The 23,677-nt window shown below is 36.1% G+C and overlaps 2 long non-coding RNA genes across 2 annotated transcripts; both read left to right on the top strand.

Annotated features, from left to right (window-relative positions):
• Positions 1–1,684: 1,684 nt before the first annotated feature.
• On the top strand, positions 1,685–2,788 carry LOC116545505. The gene is made up of 2 exons (XR_004266336.1): positions 1,685–1,753; positions 1,921–2,788. It is a non-coding gene; the product is annotated as an uncharacterized LOC116545505 (long non-coding RNA).
• An 11,508-nt stretch (positions 2,789–14,296) lies between these two features.
• Positions 14,297–23,089, top strand: LOC116545506. The gene is made up of 2 exons (XR_004266337.1): positions 14,297–14,332; positions 23,003–23,089. It is a non-coding gene; the product is annotated as an uncharacterized LOC116545506 (long non-coding RNA).
• Positions 23,090–23,677: the final 588 nt, after the last annotated feature.

Here is a 23,677-nt window from a genome sequence, read left to right as displayed (position 1 = left end):
TATTACACGTATTAGGATTTTTTCCAATATAATATAAATTCCCTGATGTTGAGCAAGTTTTGAGAAACTTCTTCAGGCTTTTTCTCTAATACAAACCCTGCACAACACTTATGAAACAAGTAATGGTACTACAACTCTCTTTATATTTTTAATGTTTGTCTTCAGAATGAACGCTCTTGTTTAATGACATATTTTCTGAAAGTGATCTTGACAATAATTGCACTAAAAATGTTTTTATTAAGTATAAACTCTTGGATTTTGTGTAAGATATGAGCAGGTATCAACAGCTATTCCAGTTTTTATTATTTGTGGAATTTTTCTCTAGTATTAATGCTTTCTTGTGCAATAAAATGTGAGTACTAGTTAAAAGTTTTGTCACATTTTTCAAACTTAATTTACTTTATATTTTTAAGTTTGAGGTGTTGTGAAAAGATTGTCTCATCTTTCAGGTTTGTAGAGTTTCTCTTCAATATAAATTATCTTATGTCTGCTGAGAATTGAGAAGCTGTAAAAGGCTTTGACACATTATGCTAGTAGGATTTCTCTCCAGTATGAATTGTGTGTAATAAATATTGAGAACTTGTTACAGTCTTTGTCACATTTTTCACATTTGTTGGAATAGTCTCCAGTATGAATTACCTTATGTTTAGAAATGGTTAACAATATACTAAGGGCTTTGTCATATTCTTAAGATAAGTAGTTTCCATCCATTGTGCATTACTTTATGTTCTGTAGGGTTTAAGAACTAGTTAAAAAGTTTGCCACATTCTTCACAAGTTTCAGAATTCTCTCCAGTATGAAGTTGCTTAAGTTTAGTAAGGGGTGAGGACTGGTAAAAAGTTTTTCCACATGCTTTAGTATGAAATATTTTGTTTATTAAGTCCTGAGGATTCACAATAGCCTTTGCCACATTCTTCACATTTGTGCAGGGTTTCTTATCGGCATTAATTATCATGTTTAATAAAGGTTAAGAATACACCAAAGCCTTTGCCACAATGTTCACTTCGTAGGACTTGTTTCCAGTATGAATTGTCTTGTTTAGTAAGATTTGAGAAATGGTTAAAACTTCTCCATATTCCTCACATTTGTTACACTTCTCTGAAGTATAAATTCTCTTGGATTGATGGCTGGTTAAAAACTTTGCCACGTTCTTCACATTTTTAAAAATTATCTCCAGTGTGAATTCTTTTATGTCTAGAAAGTTTTGATGGCCAATGAAAAGCTTTGCCACATTCTTCACATTTGAAGGGATTCTTTCCACTATGAATTCTCTTATGTGCAGTAAGGCAGTAGGACGAAATAAAAGCTTTGCCACATTCTTCACATTTGTAGGGTTTCTCTCCTGTATGAATTCTCTTATGTTTAGTAAACCATGAGGACTGGTTAAAAGCTTTGCCACATTCTTCACATTTGTAGGGTTTTTCTCCACTATGAATTCTCTCATGTTTAGTGAGGTCTGAGGAACACTTAAAAGCTTTGCCACATTCTTTACATTTGTAGGGTTTCTTTCTAGTATGAATTATCTTATGCTTTGTAAGGTCTGATGAACAGTTAAAAGCTTTGCCACACTCTTTACATTTGTAGGGTTTTTCTCCACTATGAATTCTCTCGTGCCTAATAAGGACAGATGACCATTTAAAAGCTTTGCCACATTCTTAACATTTGTAGGGTTTCTTTCCAGTATGAATTATCTTATGTTTAGTAAGGTCTGATGACCATTTAAAAGCTTTGCCACATTCTTCACATTTGTAGGGTTTTTCTCCACTATGAATTCTCTCATGTCTAGTAACGGCTGATAACCACTTAAAGCTTTGCCACATTCTTCACATTTGTAGGGTTTCTCTCCTGTATGAATTCTCTTATGTTTAGCAAACCAAGAGGACTGGTTAAAAGCTTTGCCACATTCTTCACATTTGTAAGGTTTCTCTCCACTATGAATTCTCTCATGTTTAGTAAGGTTTGAGGAACACTTAAAAGCTTTGCCACATTCTTTACATTTGTATGGTTTCTCTCTAGTATGAAATATACTGTGTGTAATAGGGTATGAGGACCAGTTAAAGGCTTTGCCACATTCTTCACCTTTGTAGGAATTCACTCTAATATAAATTCCTTTATGTTGAATTAGATGTACAAACTTGCAAAATGATTTGTCACGTTTTACATTTATAAGTGTTCTTTTTAGCAAGTCTTATATCTATTCGAATATGAAAACATATAAAAGACCTTTACATATTTATAACACAGAAATGTTTTGCTCTCAGCCATCAAACATTTCTTAAGTTTGTAATAAACTCTATCGTGCATTTTACAGTCATCAAGTGGTACATTTTCATCTCCAGAGTTTCCACATCTTCTCAGTATCACTTTTTGAAATGATTCTTTCATGCCCTGCTCTGGCCATAGGTCTTTAGCAAAGTAAGAACACATAACTGAAAAAAATAAAAACAGCAAATTATTCCACTTGCTAGACTAAGATTTTTATAGTCAATACATCTAACCTCTAAAATTACACAAACTACATAAGCAAGATGGCATAGAAGAGTACCACAGGCCCTAGTTTCTTCATAGACATATAAATTTAACAAAAACATACTGACCAAATCACATTTGTGGAAGATTTATAAATAAGTGACTTGTGTTCAGTACCCCCGTGAGCACAATACAAAGAGTTACATAGAAAAAAACATCTGTTACATTTACCCAACAGAGACCTCAACAGAGCTCTTCCTGCTCCCCAAACATAATATAGTGTCTTTAGAAGTAAACTGCCAACTTCTGCTTTTTCTTTTTTGTTTTTAAGAAAAATATATAAATAAAATAAACCCCAGAAAAACAGTGACACCTACATTTCTATTTCTGGCTTCTAAGAGTCTTTTCACACACTGGTTTCTGTCTTCCATGGCATTAAATACTAAAAAAAAAAGTGGTAGCTAATATGGTTTTGTTCTGTGTTTCCACTTAAACCTCATTTTGAATTGTAGCTCCCATAATTCAAAGTTATGGGAGTTGGGGAAAAAACCTGGGGGGAGATAATTGAGCTATGGAGCCGGATATTTCCTATATTGTTCCTGTGATAGTTAATGAGTCTCACAAAATCTCAAAGTTTTAATAAAGGAGAGTTCCTCTTCCTGTCTCTCTGACTGCCACCATGTAGGATGTCACTTTGCTTTTCTTTTATTTTCTGCCACAATTATAAGCCTGCCCCAGCCATGTGGAATAGTGAGTACACTGAATGTTTTTTCTTTGTAAATTATCCAGTCTTGGGTATATCTTCATTACCAGGATGAAATCAGACTACTACAGTAGTATTCATTGGAATGACAGTTTGAGTCACTAAGACCAAAGGTAACTGCTACAGCAGTAGAGATACTGCAGTACGACAGAGAGAAAACACATGTAGCAAATGAGGACCGGCCATTAAGCAGAAACATTAATAAATTTATTTAACTAAATATAAAGAAAAAAATTTCAGATAAGATACATCCTAAGAACATGTCTGAGAGATTCCCAGAATCTCTAGCTAAAACAATTGGTTTTAATGTATGTCAGGAAAAAAGCTACATTACAAAGACTGTGACAGGTAGTTTTTTTAAATGTTCAAATCTCAATCAAAAATTACAATGCATAGAAAATATTATAGGAAAATAGCCTGATATAAAAATTATAAACTGTTCAGAAAGCAACCATAAAATGAAGATGTATAAATTAATTTTAAAAAATTTAAATAAATTAAAAAATAGTGAGTGAAAGAGAAACACAGACAACTATAAAGAAATAAAAAATTAGAATAAACACAAAAATATTAAAAATATCAAAAAATTATAAAGGCAAAAATTATAAAAAGCAAAAAATTCTAGAAGAGCAAATGATGAAAAAAGAGGCTCAACAAATAGACTAGGATACACACAAAGATATTTATAACAAACACATATATAAACACAATTTTAATAGTCACAGATGAAAATAAAGTCTTGGGCACTGCAAAAGAAAAGTGATGTGTCATTTACAAGCACAGTCTTCTTATAAGATAACCAGTGAATGTGCTCACAAAAAATTTGCAGGCCAGAGGAAAACTGTGTGTTATTGTCAAAGCCTTAAAAAAAAAAAATACATACATATACATATATATATGTTTAGTGAGAATAATATCAATAGCAAAACTGTTCTACCAAATAAAAAGAAGAAGAAAAAAAACCTTCCAAATTAACTAAATTCTGAGAAAGTATATTGGCACTGCATGTATGCTACATATCAAAGATAATAAAATGAGTTTGTCACTGAAAATAACATGATTCAAAAAAACAGCATCTAATTATTGAAAAATTACTGAAAAATCTAATTATTGAAAAACAGCACCTAATTATTACATTGTTCTGGGAAAGATATGCATATACAAATAAATTAAATTCTTTAGCATTATCATAATCGTGAAAAAATTTAAATTATTCTTTAAAATTTATAAAAGCCTAGAAATTTTTATAAACATCTCTTAATAAATCTAAAAAAGAGATATAATCAGTAACATAAATAACAAATAAGAGCAAATATAATGAAGAATACTTGCTTGCAACTGAAGCTATTTTTTTTAAGAAGGTTAAAGTATATTGTGTCTTTTTTTACAAAGGTACTCAAATGTCAACTTTATTGTTGCCATATAAACAACTTTTTGTATTGAAAACTGTAAAAATAGCATAAAGTTTGCTCTTATTGTAACCCAAAGTTTTGAAAGCCAGAAAGTCTAATTATTACACTCTAGCTAAACTAGTTAATGCTTTCTTTATCCACAAGTAACTTTGCTTCAATTTCTTGATGTTGGGTTTCACCTCACTGACTTTGGGCCTCTAAAATACATGGGAATACTTATATCTCTTGGTTTCTTTGGGTCAAATTAAACAGCAGAGCTAAAGTTATTCAAATACATTCAAACTACACAGATCCCTCATAAATTATTAGCATCACAGTAGGAAGAAAAAGATACCAGAAAAATACATCCTAGAACTCATTATCAAAATTATTGTTGTATAGTCTATAACTAGCAGAGAATAGCTTTCTTGGTCTGCTATATAAAATTACCAGCAAGCAAAAAAAGTGCAAGAATAAGGTTTATGGCTGAAGTGGCTTGGTGTCATAATTCCCTATTCTAGCATTCTCAGAAGGATTTCATCCACTAGACATGCAGAAACTGCAGGGACACTTGAACATTCATTTTCTTGATGTATTCTTAACTTTCTTAAAGCCCAGTTTTTGTTAGTGTCCTTTCATGTTCCCTAGGACCTCTACCTAGTAACATGTATCTGAATCTTGCTATCCTTTCTGTCTGCACAGACAGCAATGTTCTTATTTCTCCTCTCCTGTAAGGCAAGTCATCTCCGATTTCCCTGAGGATTGCTGCTCCTGTAGACTGCTGATGGAGTTAAGCTTCTGATAGAGAGGAAGGGAATTCAGTAGCAGTGTTGATGAGCTTACTAAGGTTCTTATCAATGTCTCCTAGTTTTGAGAGGTCCCTGAATTGTCTTGGGAGATTTTTTTGTTGAGCATTTGTGAAGACTCTGGGATGAAGGTTGAATTAAACTTTTGCATTGAGTCCATCCTTGTCTTGAAACAACACTAAGCTTCTCCTGGATTTTTGAAACCATATGAAATCAAAACACACTCTTCAACATATTCTTGCCCAAGTCAAAAACGTTAATTTCTTTAAGATGTTAAACCAACCTACGGTGATACACAAATTTAATATAATTTCTACAAATGTCCCAATAGAAGTTTTTACAAGACTATTGGTTGACATTTGAAACTTTATGAACTATACCAAACACCCATGCAAGAGATCAAAGACGCATTATACTTCCTGATTTAAAAACATACTCAAAGCTAACAAAAACAATGTGGTACTGACACAAAGATAAACAGGTGAAAGAACAGAATAGAACTCAGAAATAAACCCTTTTGTATAAAATCAAATAACCTTCGATTAAATCGCTATGACCACTCAATAGAGAAAAGATAAATAATATTTTATCAAATTTGATTAATCAAAATATAACGTGGCAAACTAAAAATCTACACTGATAAAGTTGGATCATTCTCTTGAGCCATATACAAAAAAGTTTAAATAAAATACTTAGACACAATAAAATAACAAATCTCAAAAAAAAAAAAAAAAACAAATCTCTTAGAAACAAAATAAGGGAAAGACATGACATTGATCTTGGCACCATTTTCTTAGATATGACATTAAATGCAGTAGCAACAAAGGAAAGAACAGAAACATTTAACTACATTATAATTCAATATTTCTGTACATCAAAGAAAACATTCAATAGAGTGGCAATGCCTTTCAGAAAATGAATGAAGGTCGGGCACAGTGGCTCATGCCTATAATCCCAGCACTTTGGGAGGCCGAGGCGGGTGGATCATGAGGTCAAGAGAACGAGACCATCCTGGTCAACATGGTGAAACCCCTTCTCTAGTAAAAATACAAAAATTAGCTGGGCATGGTAGAGCATGCCTGTAGTCCCAGCTACTCAGAAGGCTGAGGCAGGAGAATTGCTTGAACCCAGGAGGCGGAGGTTGCAGTGAGCCAAGATCGTGCCATTGCACTCCAACCTGGCTACAGGACAAGGCTCCATCTCAAAAAAATAAAAGAGAAAAGAAAATGAATGAAAATATTTACAAATCACATGTGATACGAGTTAATATTCAGAATATATAAACAACTCTTAAAATTTAAAAATAGAGTTGAATAATTAGATTTAGAAATGGATACTTAATTAAATGAAACATTAGAAAGAAGCATTTGAAAGAAGATAAAAAATTAGTAATTGATAGAGAAATGCATAATAAGTATAATAAAAATCCAAATCACCTCACACCAATTAGAATGGCCATAATAAATTTTTTAAAATCCGTAAATCCATTGATGATGGAATATAAATAAAACACATGTTGATTGTTGGAAGACAAAAATACAGCCATCATTTAAAAATGTTATGAATGTTTCTCAAATAATTAAACATGAAAGTATCATCAAGTACAGCAATCACAATTACAAATCTATGCCCAAAGTATGCAACTGAGGACCTGGAAGATACATTTAACAATCTGTGTTTACTGTACCAGTATTTACATAAGCCAAAAGGCAGAAGCAACTCAGTTGTTTTTTGATTTATATACATACCAAAAAAATGTAACATATATGCACAGTGAAATATTATTTAGCCTGATAAAAAATCTTGTCACTTTAAAAAATCTTGTCAGATACTAAGATAAACCTTGAGAATATTATATTACCTAAACTAAGCCAGTAACAAAGCACTGAATACTATATGATATCATTTATATGAGGTACGTCAAGCAGTCACATTTATAAAAACAGAAAGGGGAAGAATGTTTCTCAAGGGCTGAAGAGAGTGTAAAATGGGTAGTTGTTACAGGTTTTGAGTTTTAGTTTTACAAATGTAGAATTTCTTGAAGTGTTCTGAATAGCAATGTGAATATACTCATCATGCCTAAAGTGTACAGTGTTTTTATGTTGTTGTTGTTTTTGTTTGTTTTTTAAAGACAGGGTAAGGCCAGGCACAGTGGCTCACATCTGTAATCCCAGCACTTTGGGAAGTCGAGATGGATGTATTGCCTGAGGTTGGGAGTTCAAGACCAGACAGACCAACATGTAGAAACCCTGTCTCTACTAAAAACATAAAATTAGCTGTCTATGGTGGTGTAAACCTGTAATCCCAGCTACTCAGGAGGCTGAGGAAGGGGAATCACTTGAATCCAGGTGGTGAAGGTTGCAGTGAGCCAAGATCACACTATTGCACTCCAGCTTCAGCAACAAGAAAGAAACTCCATCTCAAAAAACAAAACAAAACAAAACAAAAATAGAATATTACTCTGTCATCCAAGATTCCAAGATGAAATGCAGTGGCACAGTTGTGGATCACTGTAGCCTGAAACTTCAAGGCTCAAGTAATTCTGTCCCATCAATCTCCCAAGTTTCTGGGACCACAATCCCAGCCAATGTCTGGCTATTTAAAAAAATATTTTGTAAAGAGGGGTTCTTTATAGGTTTACCAGGCTGGTCTGAGTTTTTTGGGGGGCTCAAGCACTTAGATAAAATATTTTGAACATAATAAAGCTATGATGCCTTTTAGCTCATGGCTATCACTCTAGTGGGATGGTTAGCACAGGATAGTGTGGTCTCATAAATCTCATAGTAGGTCATTGCCACTGGAAGGAAAACATAAAGTGACACCAGTTCCCACCTAAAGATAGAGATGTCTGATACTCTATAATTGAATCCCAAAAAGAGACACCCCTGGCAGAGATTCAGAGGTCTGGTACTAAACCTTACTTAGAATTTTCTCTTAGGCTGGTCATGGTGACTTGTGCCTATAATCCCAGTACTTTAGGAGGCTGAGGCAGGCTAATCACCTGAGGTCAGGAATTCGAGAGACCAACATGGAGAAACCCTAACTCCAGTAAATGTACAAAAGTTAGCTGGTCATGGTGGCACATGCCTATAATCCTAGCTATTATAAGTAAGTGTAAGCAAGTTTTTTTTTCTCTCTTTTTTTTCTTGGAGACAGTCTCACTCTGTCACCCAGGCCTGAGTGCAGTGGTGCTATTCTGGCTCACTGCAACCTCTACCTTCCAGGTTCAAGAGATTCTACTGCCTCAGCCTCCCAAGTAGCTGGAATTACAGATTGGCCACCACATCCAGCTAATTTTGTATTTCTAGTACAGATGGGGTTTCACCATTTTAGTAAGTCTACTCTCAAAATTCTGGCTTCAGGTGATCTGCCCGCCTTGGCCTCCTAAAGTGCTGGGATCACAGGCATTAGCCAACAAACCCAGCCAGCAATTTTTAAATACATATGACTTAAGTATAACTTAAGCAAATCAGCTAGCTTTAAAACTATTGCTAAAATAAAAATAGAAATGTCTTCAAAATGTAGCTGTATATTCCAAATTACGCAAGTCAGAAACTAGATTGGTTAAATGTTTTAAGGTCACTAATTGATTCTTTGGCTTTTGAAAGTTGTTTGACTTTCTGCTTTACTTGTTGGTAAGAGAAGGAAACATATACCATGTCCCTAGCTATGCTGGAAACAGTAAAACCTGATCTGCGCCTAAGTCCGTAAAACTAAAATAACTTACTAGGTGTTTAACAAAAATTAAGGATTGCTAACAGTTGCCATTATAACAGGTAATTGAGACTACTGAAAACAGATTTGCATGCAAGGTGTGTAAGGAGAGTGAAATATGTCTTTATATATATACAAGATATATATATATATACACACGATATATATATATATATATATATATACACACACACAAGAATGTAAGAAGGTGTGAAAATGCAAAGTTTTGCCTAGTTTAGAGGGTTAAAGGATTGTTTTTAAATAAGATACAACTAAAAGTTTAAACAATTTATGGAAAGTTTGTAAATACTGTAAAGGGAATCTATGTGTGAACATATCGACTGAATTCAAAAAAGTATTATTTGGTTTCTCCATAAATTGAACATTGGAATAACAGAACAAGGGTGTCTTGAAGCACTGACCTACTCTTTAACACAAATTTGTAAAGGGAGGTAAAAGTTTAATAAGAATCAAACCTCATGGTCAAACTGGTTAATATCAGATGAAATTATCTATAAGGTTTTATTTAAAAAGTTGGGGTTGACAATAATAGACTAATGCAAGTGTGAAATTTGGCTTTCTTTCCCTTGAAAAAAGATTTTTCTTTGACTTATGAATAAACCATCTAAAAAAAAGGCGAGGACAAGAAACAGATTGCCTGAAAAACTAGACTTTCCCTCTTGACGAGTTTTCATATAAAAAACCAACAACCACAACAAAATCAACTTTGTGTCTTTTAAACATATGACTTGTGGTAACCTAAATTTCTATTAAGTGTTTTGAGCCTTTATAGCTTCAAAACTGTCTTTTCTAATGCCTAGGTTTTGGCAACTACAGAGGGCCCCTGGGGCATCCAAGGGAGAGGTAAACGGGATTATTTGACATGTTTATTGACATAGAATTTTTGATCAGATAGTGTTTGACTTTAAGGTAATATTTTAGTGAAAATGTTAATGTGTGCTCCAAAAATTGTATGGAATTCCTGGAGTTCTGATGTCTGAGTCTGTGTTATGGATCATAATTAAAGTTATTGTGTTAGGTTGTTGTACATCACAGACGTGACTAAATTTCTTTTGTCAATCATGTTTTTCACCGAGGGAGAGCAGAATCTTCCCTCCCAGGTGCAGCAGCAGTTGTCTGACTCATGGCTATAGACCTGGACCTCCTGCTACACAAGGACAAGCAGGAGCTCTGCCCCTTTTGAGTTGGTGGGGTTGGCGCTCCCTGGGTGCAACTGCAGCCACCCTCCCAGGTGGAAGACATGGGCATCTCTGCTGCCTACATCCTTGAAGTCCTGGCAAGGTCCTCTCCCATTTTTGCTGTCTTGGAGGTGTCAAACTCTGCTCCTGCTTCGTGGCCTCACTCCTCTACCAGCACCTGCACACTCCAATCTCAGAGCACAGTTTTAGTCACACCTGGGGGCCATAAATGGCAGCAGGAGGCAGACAGATTCCTTAGCAGAAAAGAGTGAGTCCCTTGTAGATCACCACGTTTAGGGGCCCACAGACCACAGCAGGGACTTCTGGTGCCTCCTTTTGGCCTGCACATGGCCACCCATGGACCAACTGTAATGCACTTAACTTCCTTCTGAGGCCCAGAAAAGCCCCAGCTTCAGACAGAGAGGACAGAGGACACAGAAACAACGTGATGACCCGTCGCAAAGAGAAGCTACCTTCTCTGCTGGCAGCTTCGGAGACCTGCAGAGACCTCAGAATGACCTGCCTTCAGAGAGAAGTCACTCTTTTCAGGGCATTTTCTCTTCTGAGAGCTAAACACTTGAGGGGATGACCTGCCTACAGAGAGGAGCTACCCACTGTGGGTCTCCTCTGAACTCTTCTAACACTAAATAAAGATCGTCCTTGTTTTCTTCACCCTTCACTTGTCTGCATACCTTATTCTTCCTGGATGCAGAATAAGAACTCAAGCAATGGTGCCACTGATCACAGAGGTTTCCAGGAAAAAAACTGGCAGCTCAAAGATTCTGTAACACACACATAGCATGTATATTCTAACATACTGTCCTAAATGTCTGAATCTAATGTTGCAGACAAATTTAAAATAGGAAACTGAAAGTAGAAATGTATAGGGATAGTAACATCAGTAAGATGGAAAAAATAAAAAGGTGTTCTATTTTCTCATTCCCCCAGAGGAAGAAAATCTGTCAGCCATTCCTGACAAAAATGTCTACATAGTAGAGTCAGACATCATGGCTCACACCTATAATGACAGCTACATTGTACACTGAGGTTGGAGAACTGTTGCAGAAGAATTGTTGCAGAAAAGGATTTCAAGACGAGGCTGGTTTAAGTGGCAAGACCCCATCTCAAAAATAAGTGCCTTTAATAGAGCTTTGAGATCCAGGAAGGAAGTTGTGAAACTCTGCTAAAGCCCAAAATTGAGGAGTGTTCTTTTCAGAAGGCAGGCACTCATTAATGTAGCAAATTACAGGACCTCTGCTCTTGGCTAAAGAACCAGAAAATGGTCCACCCAACTTGGTCTCACTGAGAATTGTGAACTTACGCTGTAACCAATCCAAACTCCTCCCAGCAACCATCTGAGAGAGGCCCTTTGCGCACAGAGGCCTGGAGGAAGATACAAATTAATAGCCACGTAGGCAGGCCTGCAGACCTTGGCCTTTACTGTGATTCCAGAAGCAGTTCAATGACTCAGTTTCAGCTTCCTGGACCACAGTTCATGGCCAGTTATGCCTCCATAGAAACCCACCCAGTGACTTAAAAAAATTCTCTTTGGGACTGGGCATGGTGGCTTACGTCTGTAATCTCAGCATTTTGGGAGACCAACGAGGGTGAATCATGAGGTCCGGAGTTCAAGACCAGCCTGGCTACAATGGTAAACCCCTGGCTACACTAAAAATACTAAAGTTAGCCAGGTGTGGTGGCAGGCGCCTGTATTTCCAGCTACTCAGAGGCTGAGGCTGAGAACTGCTTAAACCCAGAGGCAGAGGTTGCAGTGAACCAATATTGTGCCACTGCACTCTAGCACGGCTGACAGAGTGAGGCTCTGTCTCAAAAAAAAAAAAAAAAGTCCTCTTTGGTATTCAGTGAAAGCCATACTCATCCACACACTGATATAAGGTCCACCATATGCAGACCCATCTGCAGACACCTCCCTTAGTGTATGCTCTACAAATCAAAGTCCTAAAGGATATTCAGTCTGTCTAAAAATAAAATGGAAATTACAACTACCCAAGCTCTTTTAACAAGCCAACTAAAGGTGGACCCTAGTGTAGACTCAGAAGTCTTGTAACAAACCAAACTATGAACCTTCTACACCACAAACCCAGAGAGCATCCCATCACCCTGGGGGCCTAACAAAAGAAAATCTTTGCCTTCTAAAACCATTTTACAAAAACTTGAAGAGGTAGTTGCTCCTTCAAATTCACAGACAACAAAGCAAAACTATATTGTGCTCATTGTCGATGCTTCTATTTTAAGACAGCACTGAAACAATGTGGGAGAAGAATTAGTCAAAAAGTTTTTAAAGACATTGAAGACAAGTAAGTAAAAACTTACTATTTCTAGATTATATAATCATACATATATATATATAAACAGTACATTAAAACCTGTCTAACTAATATACTCATTAAATAAGAAAAATATAATAAAATTAAATTAAAAGTATAAGTTATGGTTCCATACACTTAAAATGAACTCTCTGATATAATAGAAAAACAGTCTATTTGGAATAGCATTAAAATAATAAATTTCTAAGAAAAAAATTAACCAGATGTAAATAATATTTACAGTGAAAGATATGATATCAATAAAAAAATTAAAGACAAAAATAAATTTAAATTTTTTCATGTCTACGGATTGAAAGAATTAATATTTTTAAAATGCCCTATTATCCAAAGTAATCTATAGATTCAACAAATTCCCTTTCAAAATTTCAGTGGTATTTTTCTCAAAGTAATGAAAAATAGAATTGTAAAATTTACATGAAACTACGATAAACTTTGAATAGCCAAAGCAATCTTGAGGAAAAAGAACAAAGCAGAAGGACATCATACTTTATAATTTTAAACTGTATTTCAAGGCTATTGTAATAAAAAGTGGATGGGTTGTGTAGAGAAATGAACAACAACAGCAAAGATGGGACATAAATCACCACTCACACATTTCAGGCATGATGCTAAAGAGAATTTAAAACAAGAGTTTAACATAGAGGTTTCTCAAAATTATGCAGATATTTTTGTGTTCCCCTAACAATGGAAAAGCAGTCAGATTGTGCAGTCTCTTATACTTCATGAAGTGGACTTTGGTCTCTCATTGTAAACTTGAAAGAAGATCACCAAAGAAAAAGTAGAATCTTTAGAAAATTTAAAAACATAAGACAGAAGGTACCTCTGTGTGAGAGCAAAATACAAACTCCTCAGGCACCCCAGAAACTATTCCCTTTGGAACACAGCTTCCCAAATCACATTTTAAAGACTGACTTTCTCTTCGACTTTTGGACCTCTCATCTGTTGCATTCATTCTCACGTACCTGGTGGTTTGGTGACAGTGTCATGTCTCTTCATATTCCAAGGCTCTTTTCCTTGCTCCAGATAGCTGATCAGGGCTGGCTTAGACAAAGCAATACTTGTTTTATTAAAAATAAAGAAACATGAATGTTGCACATATTCTCCAGTTCTCAAGTTAGTAATTTGCTCTGTAACAATGATATAATAGAATATCCTCATAAATTAACCCCAAAATAATTTACAACAGAAATTTTTAAATATTAGAAAATATTTTAAATTTGTGTGTGTGTGTGTGTGTGTGTGTATATATATATATGTATTTGAGAAGAAGTTTTGCTCTTGTTGCCCAGGATGGAGTGCAATGACACAATCTCCACTAACTGCAATCTCCACCACCAGTGTGCAAGCAATTCTCCCACCTCAGCCTCCCGAGTAACTGGAATTATAGGCATGCACCACCACGCACATATAATATTTTGTATTTGTAGTAGAGACAGGGTTTCCCCATGTTGGTAAGGCTGGTATCAAACTTCCGAACTCAAGTGATCTGCCCACCTTGGCCTCCAAAAGTGCTAGGATTACAGGTGTGAGCCACCGTGCCTGGCCTAAATTTGTATGTTTTTAATTTAACTACCTAGTACTACTGAATCAAAAACTAGTGGTAGAAGGCCGGGCACAGTGGCTCACACCTGTAATCCCAGCAGTATCAAAGACAGAGGCAGGCAGATCACCTGTGGTCAGGAGTTAGAGACCAGCCTGCAGAAAATGCTGAACCCCATCTCTACTAAAAATACAAAAAAAAAAAAAAAAAAAAAAAAGAAGCTGGGGGTTGTGGTGTGCACCTGTAATTCCAGTTACTGAGAAGTCTAAGGCAGGAGAATTGTGTAAACCCAGAAATTGGAGGCTGCAGTGAGCCAAGCTTGCGCTACTACACTCCAGCATGAAAACAGAGCAAGATTCCATCTCAAAAACAAAACAAACAAACAACAACAACAAAAAAAATAATTGATGGTGGCAATTAGATTTTTTCTTGTAGGAAACAATGTTTTAAGCCACCAACTTTCCATCATTACCAATAATCTATAGTGAAAAATACAGATCAGCTCAGGAATGTGAATAATTCAGATCAAGATGAAACATCTTGAAGATATTCCTTTCTACACAAATTTCTAAACTTTTTTCAAAACTGGGATCTTAAACTAATCTATACAAAGCAAAAATTACCAAAAACATTTTACAAATAAAATAAAATAAAATAAAACCTTTAGGGTATATTATGAATTGCATATTGAAGTTATTCTCACTGAGGAAGACCAGGTTTCTGTAGTTCTCTAGCATCACATCTCTGTATAAATTCTGTTGTGCAGTGTCCAGGCATTGCCACTCTTCCAGAGAGAATTCTATGGCCACATCCATAAAAGTCAATGGTCCCTGATAGACACACACACACATTACATATTTACCAAGAAGACATGAGCAGAATTTTAAATTTGACCCAAGATGAAATGAGAGTAAAAAGAAGTGCTTCTAATGTATGGGAGTTAATAAAATCTATAAAATAATTCTCAACACAATAATATGTTCTAATGTATTCACTAACTTTGTGTAAAGACAGTCACATAATCCACAACATGAGGGTGTATATATAACAGTTTTTTGGATTGCAAAGTATAAAATTTAGGGCATAAACACAAATGTACATTTTTGAGTGCTGTATTTGCATCAAACAAAATGAGCTGTGTATATCTTTCAAATGAAAAAGACATTTTGAGGTAGAAGGTATCTCTCAAATTTTTTTTTTCAGTTTTTCACTTGTATTTTATTATATTTATTTATTTATTTATTTATAATTTATTTTATTGCATTTTAACTTTTGGGGTACATGTGAAGAACATGCAAGATTGTTGCATAGGTACACACATGGCAGTGTGATTTGCTGCCTTCCTCCCCATCACCTACATCCGGCATCTCTCCCCTTGCTATCTCTCTCCAACTCACCACCCCCCACCGAGCCTCCCCTGTTTCCCCCCAACAGACCCCAGTGTGTACTGCTCCCCTCCCTGTGTCCATGTCTTCTCATTGTTCAACACCCACCTATGAGTGAGAACATGTGGTGTTTGATCTTCTGCTCTTCTGTCAGTTTGCTGAGAATGATGGTTTCCAGGTTCATCAATGTCCCTACAAAGGACACAAACTCATCGTTTTTGATGGCTGCATAATATTCCATGGTGTATATGCGCCACATTTTCCCTGTCCAGTCTATCATCGATGGGCATTTGGATTTGTTCCAGGTCTTTGCTATTGTAAATAGTGCTGCAATGAACATTCGTGTATACGTGTTCTTATAGTAGAACGATTTATAATCCTTTGGATATATACCCAGTAACGGGATTGCTGGGTCAAATGGAATTTCTATTTCTATGTCCTTGAGGAACCGCCACACTGTCTTCCACAATGGTCGAACTAATTTACACTCCCACCAACAGTGTAAAAGTGTTCCTATTTCTCCTCATCCTCTCCAGCATCTGTTGTCTGTAGATTTTTTAATGATCGCCATTCTAACTTGTGTGAGATGGTATCTCAATGTAGTTTTGATTTGCATTTCTCTGATGACCAGTGATGATGAGCATTTGTTCATATGTTTGTTGGCCTCATGTATGTCTTCTTTTGTAAAGTATCTGTTCATATCCTTTGCCCATTTTTGAATGGGCTTGTTTGTTTTTTTTCTTGTAAATCTGTTTTAGTTCTTTGTAAATTCCGCATATCAGCCCTTTGTCAGATGGGTAAACTGCAAAAATTTTTTCCCATTCTGTTAGTTGCCGTTTCACTCTAATGACTGTTTCTTTTGCTGTGCAGAAGCTGTGGAGTTTGATTAGGCTATTTATGACAAACCAATAGCCAATATCATACTGAATGGGCAAAAACTGGAAGGATTCCACTTGAAATCTGGCACTAGACAAGGATGCCCTCTCTCACCACTCCTATTCAATACAGTACTGGAAGTTCTAGCCAGAGCAATCAGGCAAGAAAAAGAAATAAAGGGTATTCAAACAGGAGAGGAGGAAGTCAAATTGTCTCTATTTGCAGACGACATGATTGTATATCTAGAAGACCCCGTCGTCTCAGCCCCAAATCTCCTGAAACTGATAAGCAATTTCAGCAAAGTCTCAGGATAAAAAATCAATGTGCAAAAATCACATGCATTCCTATACACCAATAACAGACTTAAAGAGAGCCAAATCAAGAATGAACTGCCATTCACAATTGCCACAAAGAGAATAAAATACCTAGGAATACAACTAACAAGGAACGTAAAGGACCTCTTAAAGGAGAACTATAAGCCACTGCTCAACAAAATAAAAGAGGACACAAACAGATGGAGAAACATTCCATGTTCATGGTTAGGAAGAATCAATATCGTGAAAATGGCCATACTGCCCAGAGTAATTTACAGATTCAATGCTATCCCCATCAAGCTACCAATGACCTTCTTCACAGAACTGGAAAAAACCACCTTAAACTTCATATGGAACCAAAAGAGAGCCTGCATAGCCAAGTTAATTCTAAGCAAAAAGAACAAAGCTGGAGGCATCACACTACCGGACTTCAAACTATACTACAAGTCTACAGTAATCAAAACAGCATTGTACTGGTACCAAAACAGAGACATAGACCAATGGAACAGAACAGAGGTCTCGGAGGCAACACAACATATCTACAACCATCTGATCTTTGACAAACCAGACAAAAACAAGCAATGGGGAAAGGATTCCCTGTTTAATAAATGGTGTTGGGAAAACTGGCTAGCCATGTGCAGAAAGCAGAAACTGGACCCCTTCCTGACGCCTTACACTAAAATTAACTCCAGATGGATTAAAGACTTAAACATAAGACCTAACACCATGAAAACCCTAGAAGAAAATCTAGGCAAAACCATTCAGGACATAGGCATAGGCAAAGACTTCATGACCAAAACACCAAAAGCATTGGCAACAAAAGCCAAAATAGACCAATGGGACCTAATCAGGTTTCAATGTGTACAATGAACAGGAGATCTTGTCTTGCAAATTATTTTTTTCAGAAGATCCAAAATAAGGACTGAGTTTCTGAATTTCTAACAAGTTCACCAATAATGTAACTGTTTTTGGCTTGATAAGAATATTTGGTCAAACATCCAGTAAATGAAAGAACCTGTTTTTACCAGTTTTTTTGGCCCATAAACATAAGAAAAGAGATTTCTGCAAATTGGCCATGTAATTCTAATTAGAAGCCTGGGCTGATAACCACTTAGCTAAAATTACCTCTCAAGTTTGAATGACCTTATAAATCACTTGGTAATTTTGTCCCCACGCTAGGTAATGTGATTCCGAAGGCTTGCAAAGGGTCCACAAGTGTGTGTTTTAATGAAGTCCACTGTCAATGCTGACATTGCTCCCCCTGTGCTCATCATTAGAATTAATCAGAGAAAACTAGCACAGCACAGAATCCCTTACACTCAGCACTTTTGTCACAACACAAATAATTTTGGTACAAATGAAGACAATCAATCTCCATCCCATAATATCATATTATTTGCTGGATCTTTAGGAGGAAGTAATGACTGAATAAGTCTGCATTTGGAAAATAACATGTACACAGGTATTAATGGAATGTTTATAAAACAAGTACTATGTGATCAAGAGAATGTTACAGAGAACATGCTGGGAATAACATATTTTGAGATTTAATCTTCATAACACCCTGGGATTGGTACTGTCTAATAATTCCCATTGTTTAAATAAAGGGCCCAGCATCTTTCTTTACTTTCCTGTTTCTCTGTAATTGGTTGTTAAAAAAAACGTAGAGAATAAAAGCTAAATATAGACAGATGAGAGGGATACAGAAAAAAAGAGGTTAATGTAGTTTAGAGAAACTGTTATTGGATTTATGTTTACTTTCTTGTTAATTGCTTAACAACTACTGGATCTAAAGGAATAGAAAAAATGTTGCTAAATGGAAAGTCTCTGCAAGCACTGGTTTTAATAGAAAATTTAAAAATTAAGACCTTAAAATACATAGTTTTTTTTTTTTTTCTTTCATTTATCTCCTTTTGTGTTTCAGGAAATTCTGCACAACAGCTCTAGAAAGGTAGCAGGATTCAGCTGGGCACAGTGACTCACACCTGCAATTCAAGCACTTTGCGAGGCCAAGGCAGGTGGATTATGAGGTCAGAAATTTGAGAGCAGCCTGGCCAACACAGTGAAGCCCCATCTCTACTAAAAATACAAAAATTAGCTGGGTGTGGTGGTGCACACTGGTGCTAAGGAGGCTGAGGCAGAAGAATCACTTGAACCCAGGAGGGAAAGGTTGCAGTGAGCTGAGATTACAGCACTGCACTCCAGTCTGGGCTACAGAGCAAGACTCAAAGAAAAAAAAAAGAAAGAAAGAAAGTAAGAAGAAATGTACCAGGATTCACCACCCAAAACTCTGATTTTCTCGAATCAACTCTGTGAGGCAAGACTCCAGGGTGGGGAAAAACCTAAATGAAGCCCCCAAATATGGTGACTCTGAACAGAACTGGGTCAGGCAGAGTACCCTATGTAGAATTCTGTTCTCTATGCCTCTGGGGGGCATTTTCAATTCTGTTTTTCTTAAATTTACCTAAGATAAACTTAAATGCCAGAGTGTGTAATTTTAATCTTTCTTAGCCACTGTGTCTTCAGTTTTATAACGTATACTAATGGACAATTAAAACAAATCTTTTTTTTTTTTTAAAGATGGGGTTTCACCACCTTCACCAGGCTGGTCTTGAACTCCTGACCACATGATCCACCCGCTTCAGCATCCCAAAGTGCTGGGATTACAGGTGTGAGCCACTGCATTCAGCCTCAACTATATGATTCTTAATTCAACAATGTATCTAGTTGCTAGTATAGACTAAAAGTTCCTGGATGGTAAAAACCATAGCTGTTTCAAATATTTTCTGAATGGCCATAAAAAATTAAAAAACTAAAAAAACTTTATCTGTTTGAGTCTCCAGGTCTTATTTTTCATCCAAGTACCAGGAAACGAGAAACTTTCATCTGGATACCAAAGACATCTTTTGTATGAGAGGAGGAACAAATACAAGCTGACTCATTTCTCTTACACTTAGACTTAGGAGAATTAACTACTCTCGTCTGACTGACACAGTTCTGCTCTGGATATCCTCAAATTTCTGAATGTCACCCAGCTTATTGTGAGAGGACTTCCAGTGAGTCTGGGCTGATGGCCCAATGGTAAACCAGGTAGGGGAAACTCAGGCTTATTCTAAATTGAAAATGGAACTGCGCTGGTGGAGTTCCAGAACCTGATTACCTTGTCTTGACTAGCTAGCTCTTGGGTAAGAAGAAGGACAATAATATTGTACTACAGAATAGCATTTTACAGGGAGGCGTAGTTGTGATTATGCTCTGGATATACTGTGGTCTTGGTTTCTCACTCCTAAGATACCTTTTTACACCTGCAGATTTTGCCATCAGATTCGGTTTACACCTGGAGCCTCTCACATAGCTACAGCAGGTCACTGGATAAAAGCTAAAAAGCTCAGAGCCACGTTCTAAAAAGAACTTTAAAATTTTACTGTTGACATTTCACAATGCAGAAAAGGCCTGTTGTTGGTTTTCACTACATATTTAATTCTACGTCTGGTCCTGTTTTGTAATACCAGGCAGAGGCCAGAACTTCTGTGCAGATTCTAGGTGGGATCAACTAGGCTCTGCATTCTTGGGTGTTACAAATGGAGTACAATCAAATGAGAAAGCCCCTCTTACAGGCTTCTCTAGTACATTCTAAGTGATATGTCTACCTAAAAAGAAAAAGCTGAGTCACCATGAATATGAGTAGACAGTGTATTTGGGCCAAACTTGAGGACTGTAACTTGGCAGCAAAGATTTAAGTTGTCTGAAATCTATACATTAATTAGCAGTAGTTACTAGTGAATTTGCAAAGGTAAAAAAAGGAGGACAGAGAATGGGCTGATACAAAAATCCTTATTTATTTACAGAAATAACAGTAATTATTGATTGGATATACATTGTCAAGATTTAGGGTTTGGGTTATGGGGTCCAGTGTGACATTAGTAGTTTAATTTATAGCTACTAATGGCAACAGGAACAGCTTTAAGAGACATAGTTCAAAGGTGAAAAAACAGACTAAATCATGCTCTCATTTTAATGTCTCTCTGAGTCTGACAGCAGAAAGAATTTGCATTTCTCAAATAAAAGGTTTTTTTCCCCAAAATCTCAAGATTCAGAATTTGGATCTGCAGGTTTAGGTAATGGATTGCTGGAATAGCAACAGATGTTACCTGCATCTTTTTGGGCATTTTAGTAAGTGGAAATTTTGGGGCCTTTCAGCAAGAGGAGGAAGGGAAAAGTCAAGATTCTCATGTCATCTCATTACTCTGATTGGGTTTCTGGGCCGGACTCATGGTCTATGAAATCAGTTTTAGCTCTGAAACACAAGAGTCACTGAAAGAGGTAAAATGATTGATTGCTGCCCTGTGAAAGTTTGTAAAAATCTGATCTAGCCTCTCTAGAAGTGACTGTAGGAGACTACAGATAGCAAATACACAGAGACACAATTCTGCCTGCTTATTCAGGGGACAGAATACACTCTGCAGCACAATTATGAGTTTACTGGAAGGCAGAGGGAGAAAGTCCTTGCTAGAGTTAAGCTTGCTTGGCACCTGAGATGTTTATATAATTTCTGATGATTCTAGACAGTATTGGGATACCATAATTAAAAGAAAAATTTTCTCCAGCCCCAGAGAAACTCCACAATAATAGAAAAGAGAAAAAACTGTTTATTATGCAATTAAACTAGAATGTTACATATATCAAAGTCAATCTGCTTAAGAAATTGCAAAGACAGAAAAATGGTCACCATATTTATTACACAAGTAGAATTTATAGCACCATATCACACATAGTTCATTCTAAATTTACCTGGTAACTAAGGTGGCCATCCATGTATGCTAATTACATTCAATGACAAAAGGAACTTTTCACCTCTTCATGACAGAAGGCAATTTTGTAACTTGAAGCCAGATGCCTGCTGAAGGTAGATGCTCACTCTCCAACATAAATGGTTGAATAGGGTGCTACCTTTCTGGCTTTTTATATTTTAAAGCAATGGCTCTCTACTCCCTGAGCACTAGGCTATAGCACTCCTGCTTGCCCAGTCCTGGTGGCTAGTGTGCTCTCTTGATTCCTACCATCCAACACAGAGTCACATCTCACAGCACAGAGTTTACAGCTGATATCTCACATCTTACATAAACCTCAATTGCCAAAGCTGTACTCCAGTGCCACATTAGAGAGTGAAGCCTGAGCTGTAGGAGGGGAGCCTGCAGGCCTCCTGGGTAGAACTGTAGCTTCCAAATAATGAAAACATGAGCAGTGCTTCAGCATCAGCTTCTATTTATAATGGTGTCATAGAAAAAATACTGCTGGATTTCTAGCATGAGTCTAGACAGAGAGAGATCCAAGAGCCCTAACTATGACCATGCACCTCATTCACAGATGCCATGAGGTACTAAAAGGGCTTCTGAAAGACACCCAAAGCTTTAAAAAGAAAAACAGCTCTCAGTCTGGGCAAGATTACATTGAAAAAAAATAAAAAATTAAAAGCATCTTAAGAAAAACTTCAGATCATGTATAAGATTAAGTCAGCCAGAAAATATTTTCCTAAAAGAAATTTATCTCTAAACACCCAAAGTGTACAGCTACTCTCAGCATGAGAAACATAAGCAGTATGAAGAAAAGGGTCATACTTTCAGCAGAATTTTATAAGTTTCTATTTTATCTCTGCTGCTCTGTCATCTTCTGCCATCGAATGTGGGATCTATATTGTAATACATCTAACAATTTCCTCCAGCACTGTCTGATGAAGAATTGGACTCTGACTTTGTTCGTATAGTGGAATATATTTAAGCTGGAACATAGGTAACTGAAGGGCTGTTATAGTGTTTGGATGGCCACATCACTTGCATTTATTTGCCCTGTAATAGTTTATTTGTCTTGTAATAGCAGCATTCAAATTTAGTAAAAGAAAATACACTAAACTTATGAACTATAAGTTATCTCTGCTAGATAAATTAATGTGTGTGTCAGACTAATATCTCCTGTAACAATTTGGTAGTAAATGTATTTTGGATACTAGATATAAATATCTAAGTATAAATAATTTTAATGTAGTAGTTGTAATGTATGTAGGATTTTAAAAAATTATCTTTAACCATAATTCAATTAATACAATTTATATTTCAAAAGTATTAATGACAGTATTAAAATAACTATTTAAGACATGTATTTAGGCCAGGTGTGGTGGCTCATGTTGGTAATCTCAGCAGTTTAGGAGGCCGAGGAGTGTGGAACCCTGAGGTCAGGTATTCTGGAACAGCCTGGCCAACATGGTAAAAGCTTGTTTCTACTAAAAAAAAAAAAAAAAAAAATTAGCCTGGCATGATGGCAGGTGCCTATAATCCCAGCTACTCAAGAAGCTGAAGCAGGAGAAACGCTTAAATCCTGGAGGTGGAGTTGGCAGTGAGCCGAGACCATGCCAGTGCAATCAGGCCTAGGCAACAAAAGCAAAACTTCATCTCAAAAAAAAAGAAAAAAGAAAGAAAGAAATGTATTCAAAATAAATATTATGGCCTAATAAGAATATTGTTTAATTTATGTAAATGCATGTTGTCTACAAACACTACACATAACTATGCTCATTGTTTTATAGATATAAACAGAAGCCAAAGTACAACTACAGACTCCACTCTTCAGTTTATATACTGAACTGCTTTTGCAGTATAAGTACGTCATCCTGTAAATATTCGTTAATTACCTTGGATAATCACTTTCCTACCAAACAAACTTAATCAGTATCTTTTAGACTTTATTATTTTGTAATGCTAAATTTAATCCCATCCTTGTGTTCAACTTTTGTGTTCACTCAGAATGAGCTTTAAACAAATTTGTGTCTACTTTAAAAGGCTAAAAATAGAAAACATAAATCTTTGCCAAAGTAAAAA

Source organism: Sapajus apella, unplaced genomic scaffold (assembly GCF_009761245.1).
Source record: "Sapajus apella isolate SASKATOON/1434 unplaced genomic scaffold, GSC_monkey_1.0 scaffold279, whole genome shotgun sequence".
Taxonomy (NCBI): Eukaryota; Metazoa; Chordata; class Mammalia; order Primates; family Cebidae; genus Sapajus; species Sapajus apella.
This window is presented reverse-complemented; position numbering and strand designations above follow the sequence as displayed.